A 22519-nucleotide genomic window follows, 5' to 3' on the forward strand; every position below is an offset into this window, starting at 1 on the left:
GTAGTTTTGATTTGTATTTCCCTGATGGTCAGTGATATTGAACATCTTTTCATGTGTCTCTTGGACATCTGGATGTCTTCTTTGGAAAAATGTCTATTCATGTCTTCTGCCCATTTTTTTTTAAAGATTTTATTTATTTATTTGAGACAGAATGAGAGAGAGAGAGAGCTCATGAGAGAGAGAAGGGTCAGAGGGAGAAGCAGGCTCCCCGCCGAGCAGGGAGCCCGATGTGGGACTCGATCCCGGGACTCCAGGATCATGACCTGAGCCGAAGGCAGTCGCTTAACCGACTGAGCCACCCAGGTGCCCTCTTCTGCCCATTTTTTAACTTGATTATTTGCTTTTTGGGTGTTGAGTTGCATCAGTTCTTTATATATTTTGGATACTAACCCTTATCAGATATGTCATTTGCAAATATCTTATCCCAGTACATTGGTTGTCTTTCAATTTTGTTGATTGTTTCCTTTACTGTGCAGAAGCTTTTTATTTTGATCAAGTCCCAATAGTTTATTTTGGCTTTATCTAAAAAGGAAGTTGCTATGGCCAATGTCAAAGAAGCTACTGCCTGTGTTCTCTTCTAGAATGTTTATGGTTTCAGGTCGCACATTTAGGACTTTAATCTATTTTGAATTAATTTATGGTGTAGGAAAGTGGTCCAGTTTCATTCTTTTTACATGTTTCTGTCCAATCTTCCCAACACCATTTGCTGAAAAAACTGCCTTTTTTTTTTTTTTTCATTGGATATTCTTCCCTGCTTAGTCAAAGTTTGACTGACCATAAAGTTGTGGGTTCACTTCTGGGTTTTGTATTCTATCCATTGATCTATGTGTCTATTTTTGTGACAGTACCATACTGTTTTGATCACTACAGCTTTGTAATAAAACCTGAAGCCCAGAATTAGGATGCCTCCAGCTGTGCTTTTCTTTTTCAAGGTTGCTTTGGCTATTTGGGGTCTTTTGTGGTTCCATACAAATTTTAGGATTGTTTGTTCTAGCTCTTGTGAAAAATGCTGTTGGTATTTTGATAGGGATTGCATTAAGTGTGCAGATAGTTTTGGGTAGTATAGACATTTCAACAATATTTGTTAATCCATTAGCATGGAATGTCTTTCCATTTCTTTGTGTCATATTCAATTTCTTTCATCAGTGTTTTATAGTTTTCGGAGTACAGGTCTTTCACCTCTTTGGTTATGTTTATTCTTAGGTATTTTATTGTTTCTGGTACAAATATAAATGAGATTCCTTAATTTCTCTTTCTGCTTCTTCATTATTGGCATACAGAAATTCAACATATTTCTATATGTTGATTTTGTATCCTGTGACTTTGCTGAATTCCTTTATCAGTTTGAGCATTTTTGATGGAGTCTTTCAGGTTTTTTATATAGAGTTTCATGTCATCTGCAAATAGTGAAAGTTTGACTTCTTCTTTGCCAATCTGGATGCCTTTCTTTTTTGTTGTCAAATTGCTGAGGCTAAGACTTCCAGTGCTATGTTGAATAAGAGTGGTGAGAATGAACATCCCCGCCTGTTCCTGACTGTAGAGGAAAAGGTCCCATTGGATATGTTCCCCATTCACAGTGATATTAGCTGTTTTTCGTATATGGCCTTTCTTATTTTGAGGTATGTTCCCTCTAACCCTACTTTGTTTAGAGTTTTTATCATGAACAGATGTTGTATTTTGTCAAATGCTTTTTTTACATCTATTGAAAGGATCATACGGTTCTTATCCTTTCTTTTATTAGTGTGATGTATCAAGTTGATTGTTTTGTGAATTTTGAACTACCCTTGCAGCCCAGGAATGAATCCCACTTGATCATGGTGAATGATATTTTTTAATGTACTTTTGGACTCAGTTTGCTAGTATTTTATTGAGAATTTTTGCATCCATGTTCATCAGGGATATTGGCCTGAAGTTCTCTTTTTTAGTGGTGTCTTTATCTGGTTTTGATATCAGGGTAATGCTGCCCTCATAGGAGGAAATTGGAAGTTTTCCTTCCTTTTCTATTTTTTGGAATAGTTAGAGAAGAATAAGTATTAACTCTTCTTTAAATGTTTGGTGGTAGAATTTGCCTGTGAAGCCATCTGGCTTTAGACTTTTGTTTTTGGGAATTTTTGTATTACTGATTCAATTTCTTTGCTGAGTATCAGTCTGTTCAAGTTTTCTATTTCTTCCTGTTTCAGTTTTGGTAGTTTATATGTTTCTAGGAATTTATCTATTTCTTCCAGGTTTTCCAATTTGTTGGCCTGTAGTTTTTCATAATATTTTCTTATAATTATATTTCTGTGGCATTGGTTGATTTTTTTCCTATTCTCTCATTTGTTATTTTATTTATTTGGGTCTTTTTCTTTTGATAAGTCTGGCTAGTGGCTTATCAATTTTATTAAGTTTTTCAAAGAAACAGCTCTTTGGGGCTCCTGGGTGGCTCAGTGGGTTAAGTATTTGACTCTTCATTTCTGCTCAGGTCATAATCTCAGGGTCGTGGGATCAAGCTCAGTGTCAGCTCCATTATCAGTGTGGAGTCTGCTTGTCCCTCTCCCTCTGCTTCTCTGCCAGCTCCCACCCACTAGCTTGCTCTCAAATAAATAAATAAATAAATAAATAAATAAATAAATAAAATCTTAAAAAAAAAGAACCAGCTCCTAGTTTCTCCTTTTTTTTTTTTAAGTTTCTATATCATTTATTTCTGCTCTAATCTTTACTATTCTCTTCCTTCTGCTCTCTAATCTTTACTATTCTCTTCCTTCTGCTGGCTTTAGGCTTCATTTGTTCTTGTTTCTGTTTCACCCTCTAGGTGTAAGGTTAGTTTATGTATCTGAGACTTTTCTTGCTTTTTGAGGTAAGCCTGTATTGCTATAAACTTCCCTCTAGGACTGGCTTTGCTGCATCCCAAAGGTTTTAGACTGCTGTGTTTTCATTTTCATTTGTTTCCATGAATTTTTTAAAAATTTCTTCTTTGACTTCCTGGTGGACCCATTCATTGTTTTGTAGCATGTTATTTAACCTCCATGTATTTGTTGTCTTTCCAGACAGAGCATTTTTGGCTGCATATTTTCCCATTCAGCACTTATAATATATCAGGTCACTCCCTTCTGGCTTGGGAAGTTTCTGCTGAAAAATCTCTAGCTAGCCATATGGGGTTTCCCTTGTATGTATGTTACTGTCTTCTTTTATCTTGCTGCTTTTAAAATGTTTTCTTAATCACTATATTTTTGCAAATTTAATTACAATATGTATTGGTGCTGGCCTGCTTTCATTGATTTTGTTCCTCCTATATCTGTATGTCTGTTTCCTCCCCCAGATTAGGGAAGTTTTCAGCTGTGATTTCCTCAAATAAATTTTCTGCCCCCTTTTCTCTTTCTTCTTCTTCTAGAACTTCTATAATACAGATGTTATTACATTTGATGGAGTCACTGAGTTCCCTACTTCTGTTCTCATGTTCCTTAATTATTCTTTCTCTCTTTTGTTCTGTTTTATTATTTTACATTATTTTGTCTTTTATATCACTTATTCATTGTACTGCTTCTTTCAGCCTTGTGTTCATTGCATCCAGCCCATTTCTAATCTGTTATTGCATTTTTCATTTCTGATTCTTTTTTAACTCTTATCTTGAGGTGAGGGCCTCCCCAAAGTCTTCCATTCTTTTCTCAAGCCCAGTGGGTATCCTTATGATTGTTGATTGCTTTAAATTCTCCATCAGGTATGTTACTTGTATCTTTTTCACTTAGATCTCTGGCCATGGCCTTATCTTGTTCTTTCATTTGGGATAAATTCCTCCATCTTCACATTTTGTCTAAGTTCTTGCCTTCTTCTCTGTGTTAGAAAAGCCAGATATGTCTCTTGCTCCTGAAAGTAATGGCCTTATGAGGAAAAAGTCATATAGTGCCCAGAGCCTGGCATTTCAGGGGATGTCTCTGGTATGGGCAGCATGTTCTCTGCTATTGTGTTCTGGCTGCTCTATCCTTCAAGCTAATTGTCTGCAGAGGCTCTCCTTGCCCTCTGTGGGCAGTGTTTTGTCCCTGGCCTGAGTGTGGTGAGTTAACTAATAACCACATTGATATTTTATTTTCATTTATTTTTATAGTGCTTATTCTGTGCTTAGATATAAAGGAATACATACATAAGAATATAGTCACTTTCTTCCAAGTTACCCTTACACAGTTCAGAAAAAAATATTATGTTTGTGATAGACACATATATATATGAGCATAGAGAAAATGATAAGACAAAAATATAGTATATGAACAAGTAATGAATCTGGGTATAGGCTATATGAAAATTCCTTCTGGAATTCCTTCAATTTCTCTGTAAATTTGAATTGATAGAAAAATTAAAAAAAATTAAAATTCTATTACACAAAAACTTCTACAATAACAAAAGCAACTAACAGAAAAATAAGCAAAGAATATAAATAGGTGATTCATGGAGAAAATTAAAATAGCTAATAATATTAAAATATGCTTAGTTCTCATTAAATATAATAATCCTCATTAAAGAAAAAACATTTTTACTTATTTTTATTTTTATTTATTTTAAAAATTATAGTAAAATATAAATAACATATAATTTACCATTTAAGCCATTTTTAAGCATATTCACACTGTGCAGCCATCACCACTACTGATTTTCAGAACTTTTTCATCTTGCAAAACTGAAACTCTACCCATTAATAAATAAGTCTCCATTCCCATTCTCCCCAGCTCCTGGAAACCATCATTCTACTTACTGTCTCTATGAATTTGACCATGTTAAGATACTTCATGTAAGTGCAATCATACAGTGTTTGTCCTTTTGTGATTGGTTTACTCCACCTACCATAATGTCTTCCATATTCATCCATGTTATATGCTATAACATGCTGTATCAGATTTTCTTTCCTTTTTAAGGCTGAATAATATTCCATCACATGCATATGCCATATTTTTTTGTCCACTCATCACTGTTGGACACTTGAATGGCTTCTATCTTTTGGCTATTGTGAATGATGTTGCTATAAACAAAGATCTTTTTATGTCCCTGCTTTCATTCTTTTGGGCATATATCTGGAATGGGAATTGCTGAATCATATGGTAATGCTTTGTTTAATATTTTGAGGAACAACCATACTATTTTTTATAGTATTTGCACCATTTCACATTCCTATGACTAGTACATAAGAATCCCAATTTTTCACATCCTCACCAATATTTATTTTCTTTCCTTTTTTCTTTTATTGTCTTCATAATAATCATCCTGGGTGTGAAATGATATCTCATTGTTGATTTGATTTTCATTTCCTTAATGAATAGTGATGTTTACCATATTTTCATGGGCCTATTGGCTATCTGTATATCTTCTTTGGAGAAATGTCTGTTAAAGTCCTTTGTTCACTGTTTTTAAAAGTTTTTTGTTTCCATTGTTGAGTCTTAAGAGTTCTTTTTATATTCTGGTTGTTAACTGCTATTCAGATATATGATTTGCAAATATTTTTCTCCAATTCTGTGGATTTCCCTTTTACTTTACTAACCTTGTATTTTGGTGAATAATTTTAAAATTGTGGTAAAACCTGCCTATTTTTTCTTTGGCTGAACCTTTGGTGTCAGACCCAAGAAATTATTGTCAAATACAATATCTTTGATTTTCCCCTATATTTTAATCTAAGAGTTTTATAGTTTAGCCCTTAGTTTTAGGTCTTTCATCTATCTTAAACTATAAGGTAAAGTTTAAGATAGGGATCTGATTTCACTCTTTGGCATGTGGATATCCAGTTTCTCCAGCACCATATGCTTTACAATTCTCCTTTTCCCATTGAATGGTCTTGATATCCTTGTCAAAGGTCATTTGACCATATATGTGATGATTTATTTCTTGGTTCTCTATTTTCTTAGTTTGTATGTTTGTCTTTATACCAATACCACACTGTTTTGCTTACTGTTGTTTTGTAGTAAGTTTCAAAATAATGAAATGAGAGTCCTTTGACTTAGTTCCTTTTCAAGATTATTTTGACTGTTCAGGATCCTTTAAGATTCCATATGAATTTTAGCATAGAATTTTTTATTCTTTAAAAAACATTGCTGGAATTTTGACAGCTATCACACTGAATCTGTAGATCATTTTGTGTAGTATTGATATCTTAACAATATTACGGGTTTCAATCTATGAAAATTCTAGTGCTGTCTATGATGCTGGGATTTGAGTCTTTCATGAATTTACTAGCAGAATTATGAACTATGATCATTTGAAAAGTAATTTGGATTTATATATTAAAATAAAAAACATAGATATCTTTAATGCAATACATGTTTACATGCTCTATTTTATAGAAATATAATCACTACAATATAGATATATATGTACAGTGATATTTATTGTACCATTGCCTATAGTAGCAAAAAATATTTTGATAAAAATCTAAATGTCAATAAAATATAGCACATTCACATTATAGAATATCATAAAGTAACTTAAAGGTGTGAGATATAAAAGAAATCTATATAACCAATTTACCTGTATTGGAGGTGAGTAGGATCCATCCAAATGATTCTATTATGTACAGAAGCAGCAAACTTATCATCTATCTATCTCTCTATCTTTCTATCATCTATCACCTATAGATAAATAGATGTGTGTGTGTATGCACGCCCGTGTGTGTGTGTGAAACACATGTTTGAAGAAAGGTTTAGAAAAATATACTTGTCTCATAACATTGGCTGTCTGGGGAAGAGGGTCCATAGGTTTAAGATAATTGGTAAATAGAAACAATGGAAACATAGTATAAAGTTTTATCATTTGTCTTTGTATAGCAGTGATTTTTTACCTTCATAGATAGGTTTTCTAGTTGTAGAGATCATAGCAGGCAGAGTATTTGTAAGTTCAACATGTTTTTTTGAGATATAATTTTTTGGATGCCCTAAAAAATGAAAATAACATTATTAAATTCTATTAGAAATGACCTGACTTCAACTTTTAAAAATTTATAAGAAATCTTAATCCACTTCTAAAGCACAGCTTCCTTAAAATTTTAAAAATAATTTAAAACAGCTTTACTAACACAAATATTTTCTCTCTAGCTTTTCCTTGCTGGGTACTTGATATTTATAAACAAAACCAGTAAGAGTGCAAATCCAGAAAAAGAAATAATAGAAATAGTGTATATAAAAATGCCTAAGGAAGAGCTTTCTTTCTTTCTAGTATTATAATAAAAAACTATTTAAGCAATTAAATTGATAAATTCTCATATAAAGTTTTTATCTTTTTATAAAACAGAATATCTTTATTTAAAAATTTTTATATAACTACAGTGAAAAATCTAGTGCTAATGGAGGCAGACATGTTTAGAAATACTATGTTAAGATACATATTTAGAACACTGTTAAAAACAAAACTATGTAATAAAGAATATAGTTTCAATATGCTTATTTCAAGAAAAATATGCTAAAATAAAAAGTAGAATGTGGGGCATTTGGATGGTGTTTCTCAAAGTTACTGGAAAAAATTTACTAAATTAATGCTTTGAGTTTCTACAATATATGTCTTACATAGAAATAAAACATTTTGAATTCTTCCTTTTCCTTAAGGCAAGAGTTTGCTTAAGAAATGTTTATGTCATTATTTTTAATTAAAAGGCTTAATGGTTTGATGGAAAATAAAAATATTTTTGATAGAATCATTTCCATTCCATCCACAAAAAAGACCACTATTATTGTTCTCTTATCATGGAATAGAAATTTAGATAGAAGATTATTCAGACTATTTGTTAGTTCTTACTCTCTTCCTCTTTCTTTTTTCTTCAGGCAATATTACTGCTTATAATTAACACCCCCATCAAAGAGATCGCTTTAGCTTAGAAGAAAAAACCCAAATTTGGGCACCTGGGTGGCCCAGTCAGTTAAACATCTGCCTTCAGCTCAGGTCATGATCCCAGGGTCCTAGGATTGAGTCCCGCATGAGGCTCCTTGCTCAGCGGGGAGCCTGCTTCTCCCTCTCCCCCTGGCCCTGCTCCTGCTTTCTCTCTCTCGCTCTTTCTCTCTCATGCACATGCTCTAATAAATAAAATCTTTAAAAAAAACCCAAATTGTAAGTAAACTAGGAGCTAATAAATGGAAAACAGTATTACAGGTGATATGAAGTAGGAGGTGATCTGACATTGTCTGGAAGTTAGTAGGAAGAGGCTAGTTATCTGAACATAAAGAGCATATTATAATTAATTTTTCTAATTTTACAGAAGACTTATTTGCCCAATAATGCCTTACTTCAGTTAATAGTCAAATTTATTTTATCTCTGAATTACATATCCACAGAATGGTAAAAGGCTGCCAATGGATATAATGTTAAGAAATAAAGATGCAGAGTTAGAAAGAAAAAGTGGTGCAAGTATTGGTAGTATATATAATTATTTGGGGCTTTAGAAAATATAATAGGCCAAAAAATAATCTACATTTAAAAAAACCTTCGAACTCAATATCTATAGGAAATATACTAAGGTGATGATTATATAATGCCTCTGGAGCAAAGATAAGAAATGGAGTCTGTAAATTAGTTCCTAGATATTAATGGATTAGATAGCTGGGGAGATAGTAATGAAGGGAAAGGGAAAACATTATGTTTATTTTCCTTCCAGTCTGCCCTCATGTTGAGTTTCTGTATTGCTGATCCTACTTGGGATTGTACAAAAAGGGAATATATAAATCTAAAACAGAGGATTATGAAATGGGTTTATCATACTGGTGAACAAAAATGGAAGGTTGAGTGGGACACCTGGGTGGCTCATTCAGTTAAGCATTTGACTCGGGTCATGATCTCAGGGCCCTCAGATTTAGTCCTGCATGGGGCTCCACACTCAGCAGGGAGTCTACTTGAGATTCTTTCCTTCTGCCCCTCCCCCTGCTCAGTGTGTGCTCTCTTTTTCTCTCTCTCAAATAAATAAATCTTTTTTTAAAAAAAAGAAAGGAAGGTTGTAAAAAAAAGTGTAGCTCCAATTTAGTGGTAGCAGGGAAGAAGAGCTATGTCAGGGACACTACTCACTCATTAAGAATGCATATATGTTGGGTAAGCTTAATCAGTGTTCATTTTCACTTATATTTTGCTAAACTGGTTATATGACTAAGGCTAGTATGATCTGGTTATTTCCATATAATTAAAGCTTTACTAATTAAAAAAGTCACATTGCACATTACGTGAAGATTCTTTATTCAGTGGAGGAAGCTGGATGGCTTCATAAATGGTTGACCCAGCCCTAGATGTTCTAGGATTTGCTTTTGGAGGTTCAGTCACATGGTGTGAAGTGTACTCATAAGTTCTTTCTAGAAATATTTAGAAAATACATTAGCTATAAGATGAATTACATTTGTAACTAATTTTGATACACAGTAAGTTAGTTGCCAATAAAATTGAAATAACTAAAATTTTTTTGAGATGATTAATTTCATTAATAAAGAAATATACATTAAAAAGGATAGTTTATAAAATCAGAGCTAAGTAAAAGAAGTCACAAAGACCAACTATTGTAAATTCCATTTCTATGAACTGTCCAGTGTATGGAAATTTATAGACAGAAATTAGATTAGCAGATTAGGGCTTGGAGTGTGAAGATTTCTTTTTCACACAATGAAAATGTTCTAAAATCAAACATGATGATGAAAGCACAACTCTGTGAATGTACTAAAAACCATTGAATTACACACTGTAAATGAATGAACTGTATGGTATGTGAATTATGTATTGATAAAGCTATTAAAATTGGCATCTGACTTTCTATCACAAACAATGGAGGCCAGAAGGCAGTGGGATGACATATTAAAAGTGCTGAAAGCAAAAATTCACAACCAAGAATTTAATATCCAGCAAAATTATTATTCAAAAATAATAATAGATAATAGATAAAACAAAAACCTTCCTAGATTAAAAAAAAAAAAACTAAGACTATTTGTTGTTATATTAGGAAAATTGTCTTAAAAGAAATACTAAAGAAAATACTTCAGGCTGGTACAAAATGACATCAGGTGGTAACTCAAATCTGCATGAAGAAATAAAAACACTTTAAAAGTAATTATATGGGTAACTATAAATGACAACATATTTTTCTAAAGTCTTTTCTTCCATTAGCTGATTAAAAGAAACCACTGCCTAAAACTGTATTGCTGGGCATGTAATAGAAAACTCAATTTTATTTCTATATATGAGCATTGAATAACCACAAAACTAAATTAGAGAAACAGTTTTATTTGTAATAGCATCAGAAAAGAATAAAATAGTAATGAATTTAACAGAGGGGCAAGACTTGTACTGAAAGTTGCAAAACATTGTAGAAGGAAATGAAAGACAATATAAATAAATAAATTCAATGTTCATAAATTAGAACTTATTTATTTATTTGAAATATGATTGACATACCACTGTATTAGTTCTAGTAGACAACTTAATAATTGATATATGTGAGTTCAGGAGTCTCCTGTGTCACCATCTTGAACCAGAACTCTTAGAACACTCATATTTTTAAGATGGCAATTCTTTTCAAATTGATAAATAGATTCAGTATAGTCCCTATCAGTACTTCAGGAGCCTTTTTTTTTTCCCAGAAATTAACAACCTGAAACTAAAATTTATATGGAATGTAAAAGACTTAGAATAGCCAAAACCATTTGTAAAAAATAAATAACACTATAGAGACTTCATTTTTCAATTACAAAATTTACTATAAACTTTGTTATCAAAACAGTATGGTAATAGCACAGTGATAGACAAATAGGTCTAAGGAACAGAACTAAGACCGGTAGTAAACTCTTATATTTATAGCTAATTGATTTTCAACTAGTTACCAAGGCAATTCAATGGAAACAGGATTCTCTTTTCACAAATGTTGCTCTGGCAATCAGATAGACACTTGCAAAAAGATGAACCTGAAACTTTACTTCTCATTATATACAAAAATTAACTCAAAATAAATTACATACCTAAATTTAATAGTGATACTATAAAACTCTTAGAAAAAAATTGAAAATCTTGGGGCACCTGGGTGGCTCAGTTGGTTAAGCGACTGCCTTCGGCTCAGGTCATGATCCTGGAGTACCTGGATCGAGTCCCGCATTGGGCTCCCTGCTCGGCGAGGAGCCTGCTTCTCCCTCTAACCCTCCCCCCTCTCATGTACTCTCTCTCTCTCTCATTCTCGCTCTCTCAAATAAATAAATAAATCTTTAAAAAAAATTGAAAATCTTGAGATCTTAAATAGGCAATGATTTTTTAGATTCAAGTTGAAAAGCATGATCCTTAAAAGAAATATCAGTAAGTTGGGCTTCATCAAAATTCAAAATTTTGACTGCCATTAAGAAAGTTCAGACAAGCTGTAGACTGGAAGAAAATATTTGCAAATCATGTATCCAATAAAGAAATCGCATCCAGAATATATAAAGAACTCTTAAAATTTTAAGAACTTAAAAAAAAACAACTTTACAATTGGGCAAAAAATTTTAAAGACATTTCACCAAAGAAATACACAAATGGCTAATAAACACATGAAAAGACGCCCAAAATCATTTTTCAGGGAAATGTAAGTAAAAACTACAATGAAAGGTCATTTCATATCCAACAGAATGTCTATAACCCAAAGTACAGGTAATAGCCATGTGATGGCAAGGGTAGGAAGAAATAAAAGCCTCATACCTTGTTGATATGCAGTAAAATGGCACAGCCACTTTAGAAAACAGTTTGGCATTTAAAAAATAGTTAAACATAAGTTTACCATACAACACAGCAACTCTACTCCTAGGTACCCACCTAAGAGAAATGAAAATTTATGTCTTCACAAAGACTAACATGGGAATATTCAGAGCAGCATTCCTTATAGCCAAAAAGTGAAATAAACCCAAATGTCCATCAACCTATGAATGGATAAAGAATATGTGCTACAGCCATACAAGAGAATACTCTTCAGCAATATAGGATACATGTTACTATATAGGTGAACCTCAAAACCATGCTTACTAAAAGAAGCTACACAGAAAACACCATGTATTGTATGATTCCATTCAAGTGAAATGTCCAGAAAAGGTAAATTGATAGACACAAAAAGCAGATTCGTGGTTGCCTGGGACTGGAAGTGGGAACTAACTTAACTAAACTATCATTAGGGATCTTGCAGGAATGGTGAAAATGTTCTAAAACTGAATTAAGATGGTCACTGCAGACCTAGGTAAACTTACTAAAATCCTTGACTTATACCTTGACTCATATAATTAAGATGGGGCAAATTTTCTGATACCCAACTTATGCCTCATTGAAGTGTTTTAAAAAAATAATTGCTAATCTGTACCTCTCTGAGGAACAAATTTACCAATTAGAGTATAATTTTTATGCAGTTGTTTGTGTCTTTAGCCTTACAGTATCCACTGAAAGCATTCTTTTCCAGTTACTTCAAGCTGCTCATTTTTCTCTAACTCTGACAGTAAGGTTATGTTGTTCATTTATTTTTGTTGTTGTTTTTTTTTTTCTAGCTTTATTGAGATGTATTTGATATATAATGTAGTTTGAGGTGTACAATCTGTTGGTTTGCACACTTACATATTGCAAAATAATTACCACTACAGCATTAGCTAATTCCTCTATTATATCACATAATTACCATATCTTTTTTGCAATGAGAATATTTAACACTTACTCTTCTAGCAACTTTCAAGCATATAATACAATATTGTTGACTATAATCATCATGATGTATATTAGATCCCCAGAACTTATTCATCTCCTGACTGGAAGTTTATACTCTTTGACCAACATCTCCCCACTTCCCCCAACCCATAGCTTCTGGTAACCACCATTCTACTCTCTGTTTCTATGAATTCAGCTTTTTTTTAGATTCCACATATAAGTGAGATCATATTGTATAGGTCTTTCTCTGTCTGACTTGTTTCACTTTAGCATAATTCCTTCAAGGCCCATCCGTGTTGTTGTAAATAGCAGGATTTCCTTCTTTTTTATAGCTGAATAGTATTCCATTATATATATAAAGTTCTATTATGTATATTATAATTATATTTTATATACAGATAATACATAATTATATTTATATATATGATATAGTTCTAATATCACATATATTATAATAAAACAGTTATTTTGAATTCTTTATAGGGAAAATTTTAGATCTCTGTGTCTTTGGGTTTGGTACTGGAAGATTATCATAATCCTTTGGTGGTATCCTGTTTCCTTGATTTTTCATATTCTTTGGAGTTTTGTGTTGCTGTCTTCCATTTGAAGTAGGAGTCACCTCCTCCAGTCTTTACTAACTGCCTTCAGGAAGGAACTGCCTTTCATCAGCCCTGCTAGCGATCCTGAGGCTATCTGGGACCTTGAATGCATATACTTGCTCCATACTTATTGCTCTCTCTTGTGGCAGAATTCTTTTTTTTTTTTAAAGAACATAGAAGAAAATCTTTGTGACCTTGGGTTACACTAAGATTTCTTTCTTTCTTTTTTTTAAATTTTTTAAATTATTTTTTATTATGTTATGTTAATCACCATACATTACATCATTAGTTTTTGATGTAGTGTTCCATGATTCATTGTTTGTATATAACACCCAGTGCTCCATACAGTACGTGCCCTCCTTAATACCCATCACCAGTCTGACCCATCCCCCCACCCCCTCCCCTCTAGAACCCTCAGTTTGTTTCTCAGAGTCCATAGTCTCTCATGGTTCGTCTCCCCCTCCGATTTCCCCCCCTTCATTTTTCCCTTCCTACTATCTTTTTTTTTTTTTTAAACATATAATGTATTATTTGTTTCAGAGGTACAGGTCTGTGATTCAACAGTCTTGCACAATTCACAGTGCTCACCATAGCACATACCCTCTCTGGATCCTGCATCACACCAGGCAAGTGCTGACATCTTCCATTTTGTTTTCTCTAGGGTGGCACTACAGCTCAAGTTATTGTTTTTTTCTGGCTCACAGAACCTGGCTTGCTTTCTGCAAGTGCTCCCTAGTCCACCAAAGCTTGCTGTCACTAGCACTCTCAGGGGCATGCACAGGGAGCTGGCTGCAGAGTTGGGGGAGGTGTGGGTGAGATAAGCCTGTTGCTGGGGATGCCCACAAGCCAGTTGCTGGATTCTGCAAGTGAGGCTTCCCCAGAAGCTCATGGGTAGGCATCCTGATGGAGTCCACAGCACAGCAGAAGTTACATCCCTTTAATGCTCTCTGAGAATCATATCTGCCACTCTTCTGATCTACTTTCACCCCACAGTTTAGTACTTTAGATGCTTTGGTGGTGTTCTGCACAGCTGGGAAAGCCTGGTACTCACTCACCTACTGTCTTGTCCCCTGCAAAGGGAGACATCATGGGATGAGAAAGTCTCACTTGGCCCTAGCTGAACCACCTTGGGGGATGTGTGATGAAAACAAAGTCAAATTGTTTCTCTTATCCAATCCAATGTGTCCAAACTCATTTTTTTGCCCCAACAAAGTACTGGATCTTCTTATCTGGAAAACTGGACTTCCACAAAACTCTCTTGTCTATGGGTGACTGCCCAAGTCAGTGTTGTCCAGGTGCTCCCTGACTGTGACCAAGAGGGGTTGGAACCATTCATGAGCTACTAGAGTCCACAGCCAGGATGGAGGTTTGTCTGCCTATTACCCGATGCACAGGTGGGCAAGGCTTTTCCAGGTCCCTTGGTGTATGATGCTGGATCCCACAACTTCTACAAAGGCACTTTTGTTCATGGATGGGTGCCAAATTTTTGTCATTGAGAAAGGGGGAGGGGGCAAAAACAAGGGACATCTTATGCTATTGTGATGCTGTTATCAATTGTTATACATTTGTAATAGCTCTTTATGTTCCAGTCTGCATTTCATCCTAGGATCTCCCAACATCCTGGTTCATTTTTTTTGCATGCATATTTTTATTGAGAAAATTATAATATAATTAAAATATAATATAATTGAATGATGGAAAAGACAGCCTAACTGTATGGGTTATTTACTGCTATGTGCCTCTGTAGTGTTTTTTCTTTGCCACCTTTCTGTAAGGGATTGGCTACTGTGGGGCCTATCCTTGTATTGCTACTGTATTCTGTGTGTGTGTGTGTGTGTTTTGCAGGAAGTCACATCATAAGAGCTGCCTCTGAAAATGATTATAGATCACAAAATTGTGATCTCTGGCCCTAATACCAAGTTTTAACATGAATTTGTGGGGTTCTAGGAAGAGCACATGCATTTTGCATGGGGGAGTATCAAGAATATTTGCAACTGGAGGGAACATTGTGGTAGATTGGTTTCAATAATGGCCTCAATGTATTCTTGACTACTGGTATTCATATCCTCCCATACAACTCTGGTCTTTGCTATATGACTTTAGTAAATGGAACAAAAGCAAACAGATGCAAGCAGAGACTTCAAATGTTTCTACAATGCTTGTACAATGGGCTTGCTCACATGTTGCTCTTTGAACCTTAAGAACTCTTAACCTTAAGACTCTTAAGCTAATCAGCTGGATGATGAGAGACAAGGGGACAAGTCACCTATTGTGTCACTTGAAAAGTTTGTTTTCTCTTAGCTCCCAAACCATCCTTCTATAGTTGCTTTGTGGTACTGGATGCAGGACTCTGATAACCACACTTTTGCTTTGCCAGGTAATTCCAAAGTAGGGTTATGCAAATAAGGCATTCTAGAGAGAGATGCAAGTTTGGAGGAGAAACAAAGGATTTGCTTCCTTCATTTGGCTACTCTTGGGCTTCCTGAGAGCTTCATGTCTCTTTTCAGTTCCTGTGAACATCATCCCAGCAATGTTTCTGTATCCCAGGAGCAGAAGTTCTTTCCATGGCATAAATGGTCTGAGTTTTCTCAACATTTGCAAAACCAGTTTTATTTAAACCTTCACCAGCTGAGACACTAGCAATGTCCCTTCTTCAGAAGTATGTCTGAGACCTCTCCTGAAAAATCAGAGATACTAGCACCAGCCAAGCTGCATCTTCTACTCAGAGGTTTTCATCAGCCCTAGGAGTGGCAACTTCTTTCTAATATTCCTCCATATTTTCTCAGAGTTCTTTTACATTTTTGTTACCTAGTTAACAACTTTATAGTTAGTTAATGAGTTTTTACACTTTTGCTCTTTTTTCAAACAACTAGTGAGGTTTTTATCTCTTGATCAGCCCCAACTATATACCCCCATTGTCCCAAACAACAGCTAGCCAATTGCCAGATATGTGAATGAACCCATTGACCACAAGGTGACCAAAGATGCATAAGTTAGGCAGCCAAAACCAGTGTACATTGCTAACTCCCAAATCATGAACCCTAAATCCTGAATTACTGTTTTAAGCTAAGTAGTTTTGGGGTAAGTTATGCAGAAAAAGAACACTAACAAATATGGAAAAAATTTAAAGATTTAGGTATGATTTAATAATTCAGATGGGCATAAATTAAATAAACAAAACACCCACTTGTATGGTTGATGGCTTTGCAGAGAAAAGTATTTTTTTCTCCACAATTGCTGGGGAAAATGTTAATTTTTTTTTTAAGATTTTTTTTATTTATTTATTCATGAGAGACAGAGAGAGAGAGAGAGAGAGAGGCAGAGGGAGAAGCAGGCTCCCAAGGAGCAGGGAGCCCGATGTGGGACTCGATCCCAGGACCCCGGGATCATGACCTGAGCCGAAGGCAGACGCTTAACCATCTGAGCCACCCAGGCGCCCTTTTTTTTTTTTTTAAAGATTTTGAAAATGTTAATTTTAATATCCTTTTAGGAAAACAATCTAGAAGTATCTTTTAACATTGCTGGGGAGAATGTTAGTTTTAGTAACCTTTTAGGAAAGCAATCTGGAAGTTTCTTTTAACATTAAAAAATCCTGGGATTCTCCCAAAGAAATATAAGCATCAATATATAAGAATGCATGTTCATGGATACATTTACCAGTGGTGAAAAGCTAAAAAGGTCAATTCCCTTTAATAGAAGAATGATTAAATAAAGAATTCTATACTGTGAAATATTATACTGTTAGTAAAGGTATAAATTAAAACCATTTCATTTTCAGGCTTGCAAGGTTTTATTTAAAATATTTCTGAATAAAAAGATGCAAAATGAGCAAAATGAAAAGCCATACTAAACAACCATTATAAGTAACTATATACTTATTTTATGCATATATATGTTTATATATAAAATATATGTATGTATTTTACCTTGATTGTCAAAGGGTGATAAATTGATCACTTTTGTTGGGAATTTATTCATTGCGATGTTCTTCGGAAGTAAATCTTGATGTGAAAATATATTTTTGTTTTTAAATAAATTCATTCCTAAAATAAAAATTTCTAAAAATTAGATGAAGACTCCGAATATTCATACACTACTCTCCAAACACCATGTACTACTAGTCTTTATTTATACGTTTGTAATGTTTTCTTACCACATTTTATTGAGTGATCACTTGTTTATTGCTCTAGTTGTATCATTTTCTCTTCCTTGTCTTCTGTGTTCATTGATAGCATCTTTTTTTTTTTTAGCTCATTGAGTATACTCACTATACAAAAAATTACACGTATTTAATGCATATACATTTTGATAAGTTTAGACATATGTGTACGCCTGCAATACCATCAGCACAATCAAGATAATAAACATATCCATCACCTCCAAAAGACTTCTCTTGTTTTCTTTTTAGGTATGTGGTAAGAACAGTTAGCACAAATACTGCCCCCTTAATGATTTTTAAGTACATAACACTGTATTTTTAACTATAGGCATGATATTGTACAGAAGATCTCTAGAACTTATTCATCTAGTATAACTGTAACTTTATGCCAACTGAACAACGACCCATTTCTTTCTACCCCCAGCCCCTGGAAACCACTGTGAGTGGCTTCGTTATTTGCTTCTGTGAGTTTGACTCTTTTTAAATTTATTTTTATTTTTTATTGAAGTATAATTAAGATATGTTATATTAGTTTCAGGTGTACATTATGATTCAACAAGTCTATACATTACTGAGTACTAATCATGATAAGTGTACTTTTAATCCCTTTTATCTCTTTTACATCTCACGTAAATGGAATTATGCAGTATTTGTCCTGTGACTGGCTTATTTCACTTAGCATTAATGTCTTCCAGGTTCATCCATGTTGTCACATATGGAAGGATTTCCTTCTTTTCCAGTACTGAATAATATTCCATTGTATGTCTACATCATGTGTTCATTTCATTTTACCCAGCTTTATTGAGATATAATTGACATATAGCATTGTGTAAGTTTAAGGTGTATAATGTGATGATTTGATATATATATAGATATATATATGATTTGATATATATATGATTTAATATATATATATATAATGAAAGGATTACAGTAAGTTAAAACCTACATCACCTCACATAACTATTTTGTGCCAAGAATATTGAAGATCTACTCTCCTAGCAACTTTCAAGTATATAATACAGTACTGTTGATTATAGTTATCACACTGTACATTAAATTCCAGAATTTGTTCATCTTCTAACTGGAAGTTTATACCCTTTGACCATCTCTCCATTTCCTTCACCCTTCAGCCTCTGGTAGCCAACATACTACTTTCTGATTCTATGAATTCAGCTTTTTTAGATTCCACATATGAGTAAAAGCATAAAAATGTCTCATTTCATTTATATAAAAACCTTAAGCTCCATCCACGTCATCACAAATGGAAGGATTTCCTTCTTTTTTTTGTTGAATAATATCCCATTGTATATTTTATACCAAATTTTCTCTATATCTTTGTCTGTGGGCATTTAGATTGTTTCCATGTCTTGGCTATTGCTGCAATGAACACAGAAGTGCAGGTATTACTTTGAAAGAGTGATTTCATTTCTTTTGAATATGTACCCAGAAGTGGGATTGCTGGATCACATGGTAGTTCTTTTTCTAATTTTTGAAGGAATATCTATGTTGTTTTCCATAATAGTCGCACCAATTTACAATCCCACTAACAATGTACAAGGGTTGCCCTTTCCCCACATCCTCACTAACATTTGTTATCACTTGTCTTCTTGATGATAACCATTTTAACAGGTGGGTCATTGTAGTTTTGATTTGCATTTCCTTGATAGTGATGTTGAGCACCTTTCCATTGGATATCTGTGTGTCTTCTTTGAAAAATGTCTATTTACATCCTCTGTCCATTTATAATAGCATTGTTTAGTTTTGGGTTTTCTCCTCCTCTTCCCTCTCTTTCCCCTCCCCCCCTTCTTTTTTTTGCTACTGAGTTGTATGAGTTCCTTACATCATACCTTGGATATTAACTTATTATGAGATAGATGGTTTGCAAATATTTTCTCCCATTCTATAGGTTGCCTTTTCATTTTGTTGATGGTTTCTTTTGCTGAGCAGAAACTTTTTAGTTTGATGTCCCACCTGTTTTTGCTTTTGTTGCTTGTATTTTTGATATAATGTACAAAATATTATTGCCAAGATCAATATTAAGTTTTTTCCCTGTTCTTGGAGTATTGAGGTTTCAGATCTCACGTAAGTCTTTAATCTATTTCAAATTAATTTTTGTTAACCATAGAAGATATGAGTTCAGTTTTATTCTTACATATTGATACATTTTCCAACATCATGTATTTTAGAGACTATTGTTTCATATTAAGTATTCTTGCTTCCCTTATCAATTATTAATTGTTTATATATGAGGATTTATCCAAGCTCTTGATTTTGTTTCATTGGCATATGGTCTGTTTTTATGTCAGTACTACCCTGTTTTGATTATTATAGTTTTGCAATATAGTTTGAAGACAGGAAGTATGATGCCTCTAAATTTGTCCTTCTCTCTCAGGATTGCTTTGGCTGGTCAGGGTCTTTTGTGGTTCCAAACAAACTTTAAGATTGTTTTTTTCTATTTTGGGGAAAAGTTTCATTGAAATTTTGATAGGGATTGCACTGAATCTATAGATGGCTTTGGATAGTATCAAAATTTTAAAAACATTAACTTCCAATCCATAAACCTAGGATATCACTCATTTATGATTCTTCAATTTCTTTCATCAAAATGTTATAGTTTTTAGTGCTTAGATTGTTACCAACCTTGTTTAAATGCATTCCAAATATTCTATTGTTTTGATGTTATTGTGACTGAGACAGTTTTCCTTATTTCTATTTCACATATTTCTCTGTTAGTGTATAGGAATGCCACTGATTTCTGTATGTTGGTTTTGTATCCTTTGACTTTACTGCCTTCATTTATTAGTCCTAACAGTTTTATGGTAGAATCTTTAGGATTTTCTCAAAAGAGATCATATCATTTGCAAACTTCACTCTTTCTTTTTCAATTTGGATACCCTTTCTTTTTCTTCCTTAATTGCTCTAAGACTGCCACTACTAAGTTGAATAGGAATGATGAGAATGGGCACTTTTTCCTGATCTTAGATGAAAACCTTTCAATCTTTCGCCTGTAGGCTTGTCATACATGACCTCTATTTTGTTGAGATATGTTCCTTCTATACCAAATTTATTGACAGTTTTATCATATAAGATGTTAAACTTTGTCAAATGCTTTTTCTGTATCTACTGAGATGATCATGTGATTTTTACAACATTTTGTTAATGTGGTGTATCACATATAATGATTTACTTATGTAGATCCATCTTTGCATCTCAATGGATAAATCCCAATTGGTCACAGAATATTATCATTTTAATGTTCTGTTGAGTTTGTTTTGCTGGGAATTTTGTTGAGGATTTTTGTGTCAATTTTCATCATGGATATTATTTATCAGGCTTGTAGTTTTATTTTCTTATAGGGTCATTATCTGGCTTTGGTATCAGGGTAATGTTAACCTTGTAAAATGAGCTTGAGAGCATTTCTTTCTCCTTAATTTTTGGGAAATGTTTGAGAAGGATTGACATTAATTATTCTTTAAATTTTTTTTAAGATTATTTATTTATTTATTCGACATAGAGAGATACAGCGAGAGTGGGAACACAGGAGGGGAAGTGGGAGAGGGAGAAGCTGGCTTCCCGCCCAGCAGGGAGCCCAATGCGGGGCTTGATCCCAGGACCCTGGAATCATGACCTGAGCCGAGGGCAGACACTTAATGACTGAGCCACCCAGGTGCCCCAATTATTCTTTAAATTTTTGGTAGAATTGACTAGTGAAACCATCTAAGTCTGAACTTTTCTTTGATGGGTGGTTTTTGATAGATAATTGATTCAATCTCCTTATCATTATTGGTCTGTTCAGATTTTATATTTCTTTACAATTCAGTCTTTGTAGATGATATGTTTCTGGGAATTTTTCCATTTCTTCTAGGTTAACCAATTTGCTAGTTTAAAATTATACCCTGTATCTCATAATCTTTGAATATCTCTAGTATCATTTGTAATGTCTATTCTTTCATTTCTAACTTTGAGTCTTTCTTTTTTCTACTTTGTCTAGCCAAAGTTTTGTCAATTTTATTTACTTTTTCAAAAAAAAAAAAACTTCTTATCATCATTGATCTTTTTATTATTTTTCTGGTTTTTATTTCCACTCTGGTCTTCACTATTTCCTTATTTGTGCTAACTTTGGGCTTAATTTTTTCTTCTTTTATAGTTCCTTGTGGTGAAAAGTTGTTTACTTATATCTTTCTTTTTTTTTTACATAGATATTTACCCCTATAAACTTACCTCTTAGAATTGCTTTTATATCATCCTTAAGTTTTGGTGTATTGTGTTTCTATTTTCATTTATCCCAAGTTATTTTTTCATTTTACATTTTATTTATTCTTTGACCTATTGGTTGTCTGGGAGTATGCTGTTTAATTTACACATATTTGTGAATTTTCCAGTTTTCATCCAGTTATTGATTTCTCATTTGATACTACAGTAGTCAGAAAAAATACCTAGTAAGATTTTAAAGTTCTTAGATATCCTAAGACTTGTTTTATGACCTGTCATATGATCTTTCCTGGAGAATGCTGTGTGTGCATTTGGGAGGGAAAGAGAATGTGTATTGTACATCTGTAGTATGGAACGCTCTATATGTCTGTTAGGTCCATTTGGTCTAAAGTATTGCTCAAGTTCAATGTTTCCTTATTGATTTTCTGTCTGGATGATCTATGCCTGGATGATGTTGAAAGTGAGGTACTGAAGTCTCCTACTATTACTGTATTGTTGTCTATTTCTCCCTTCATATCTATTAGTATTTGGTTCTTACACTTAGGTGTCTGATATTGGGTGCATAAAAATTTATGATTGTTACATCTTCCTGATGAATTCATATCTTTTTCAAAATATAATTCCCTTTTTTGTCTCTTGTTACTGCTTCTGAGTTTAAGTCTATTTTGTCTGATATAAGCTTAGCTACCTTGCTCTAATTTGGTTTCCACTTGTATGGAATATCCATTCCACTCCCTCACTTTGACCCTACATGTGTCCTTGAGTATTCTTGGCTTCCTTATCAAATATTAGCTAGCCATATATGAAAGGGTTTATTTCTTGGCTCTCAGTTCTGTTCAGTTGGTGTGTGTGTCTGTTTTTATGCCAGTACCAGCTGTTTTGATTACTATATCTTTATAATATACCTTAAAATAAGGAAGTGTGATGC

Source organism: Mirounga angustirostris, unplaced genomic scaffold (assembly GCF_029215605.1).
Source record: "Mirounga angustirostris isolate CCGP_5_RB_7025 unplaced genomic scaffold, mMirAng1.0.hap1 SCAF_5, whole genome shotgun sequence".
Taxonomy (NCBI): Eukaryota; Metazoa; Chordata; class Mammalia; order Carnivora; family Phocidae; genus Mirounga; species Mirounga angustirostris.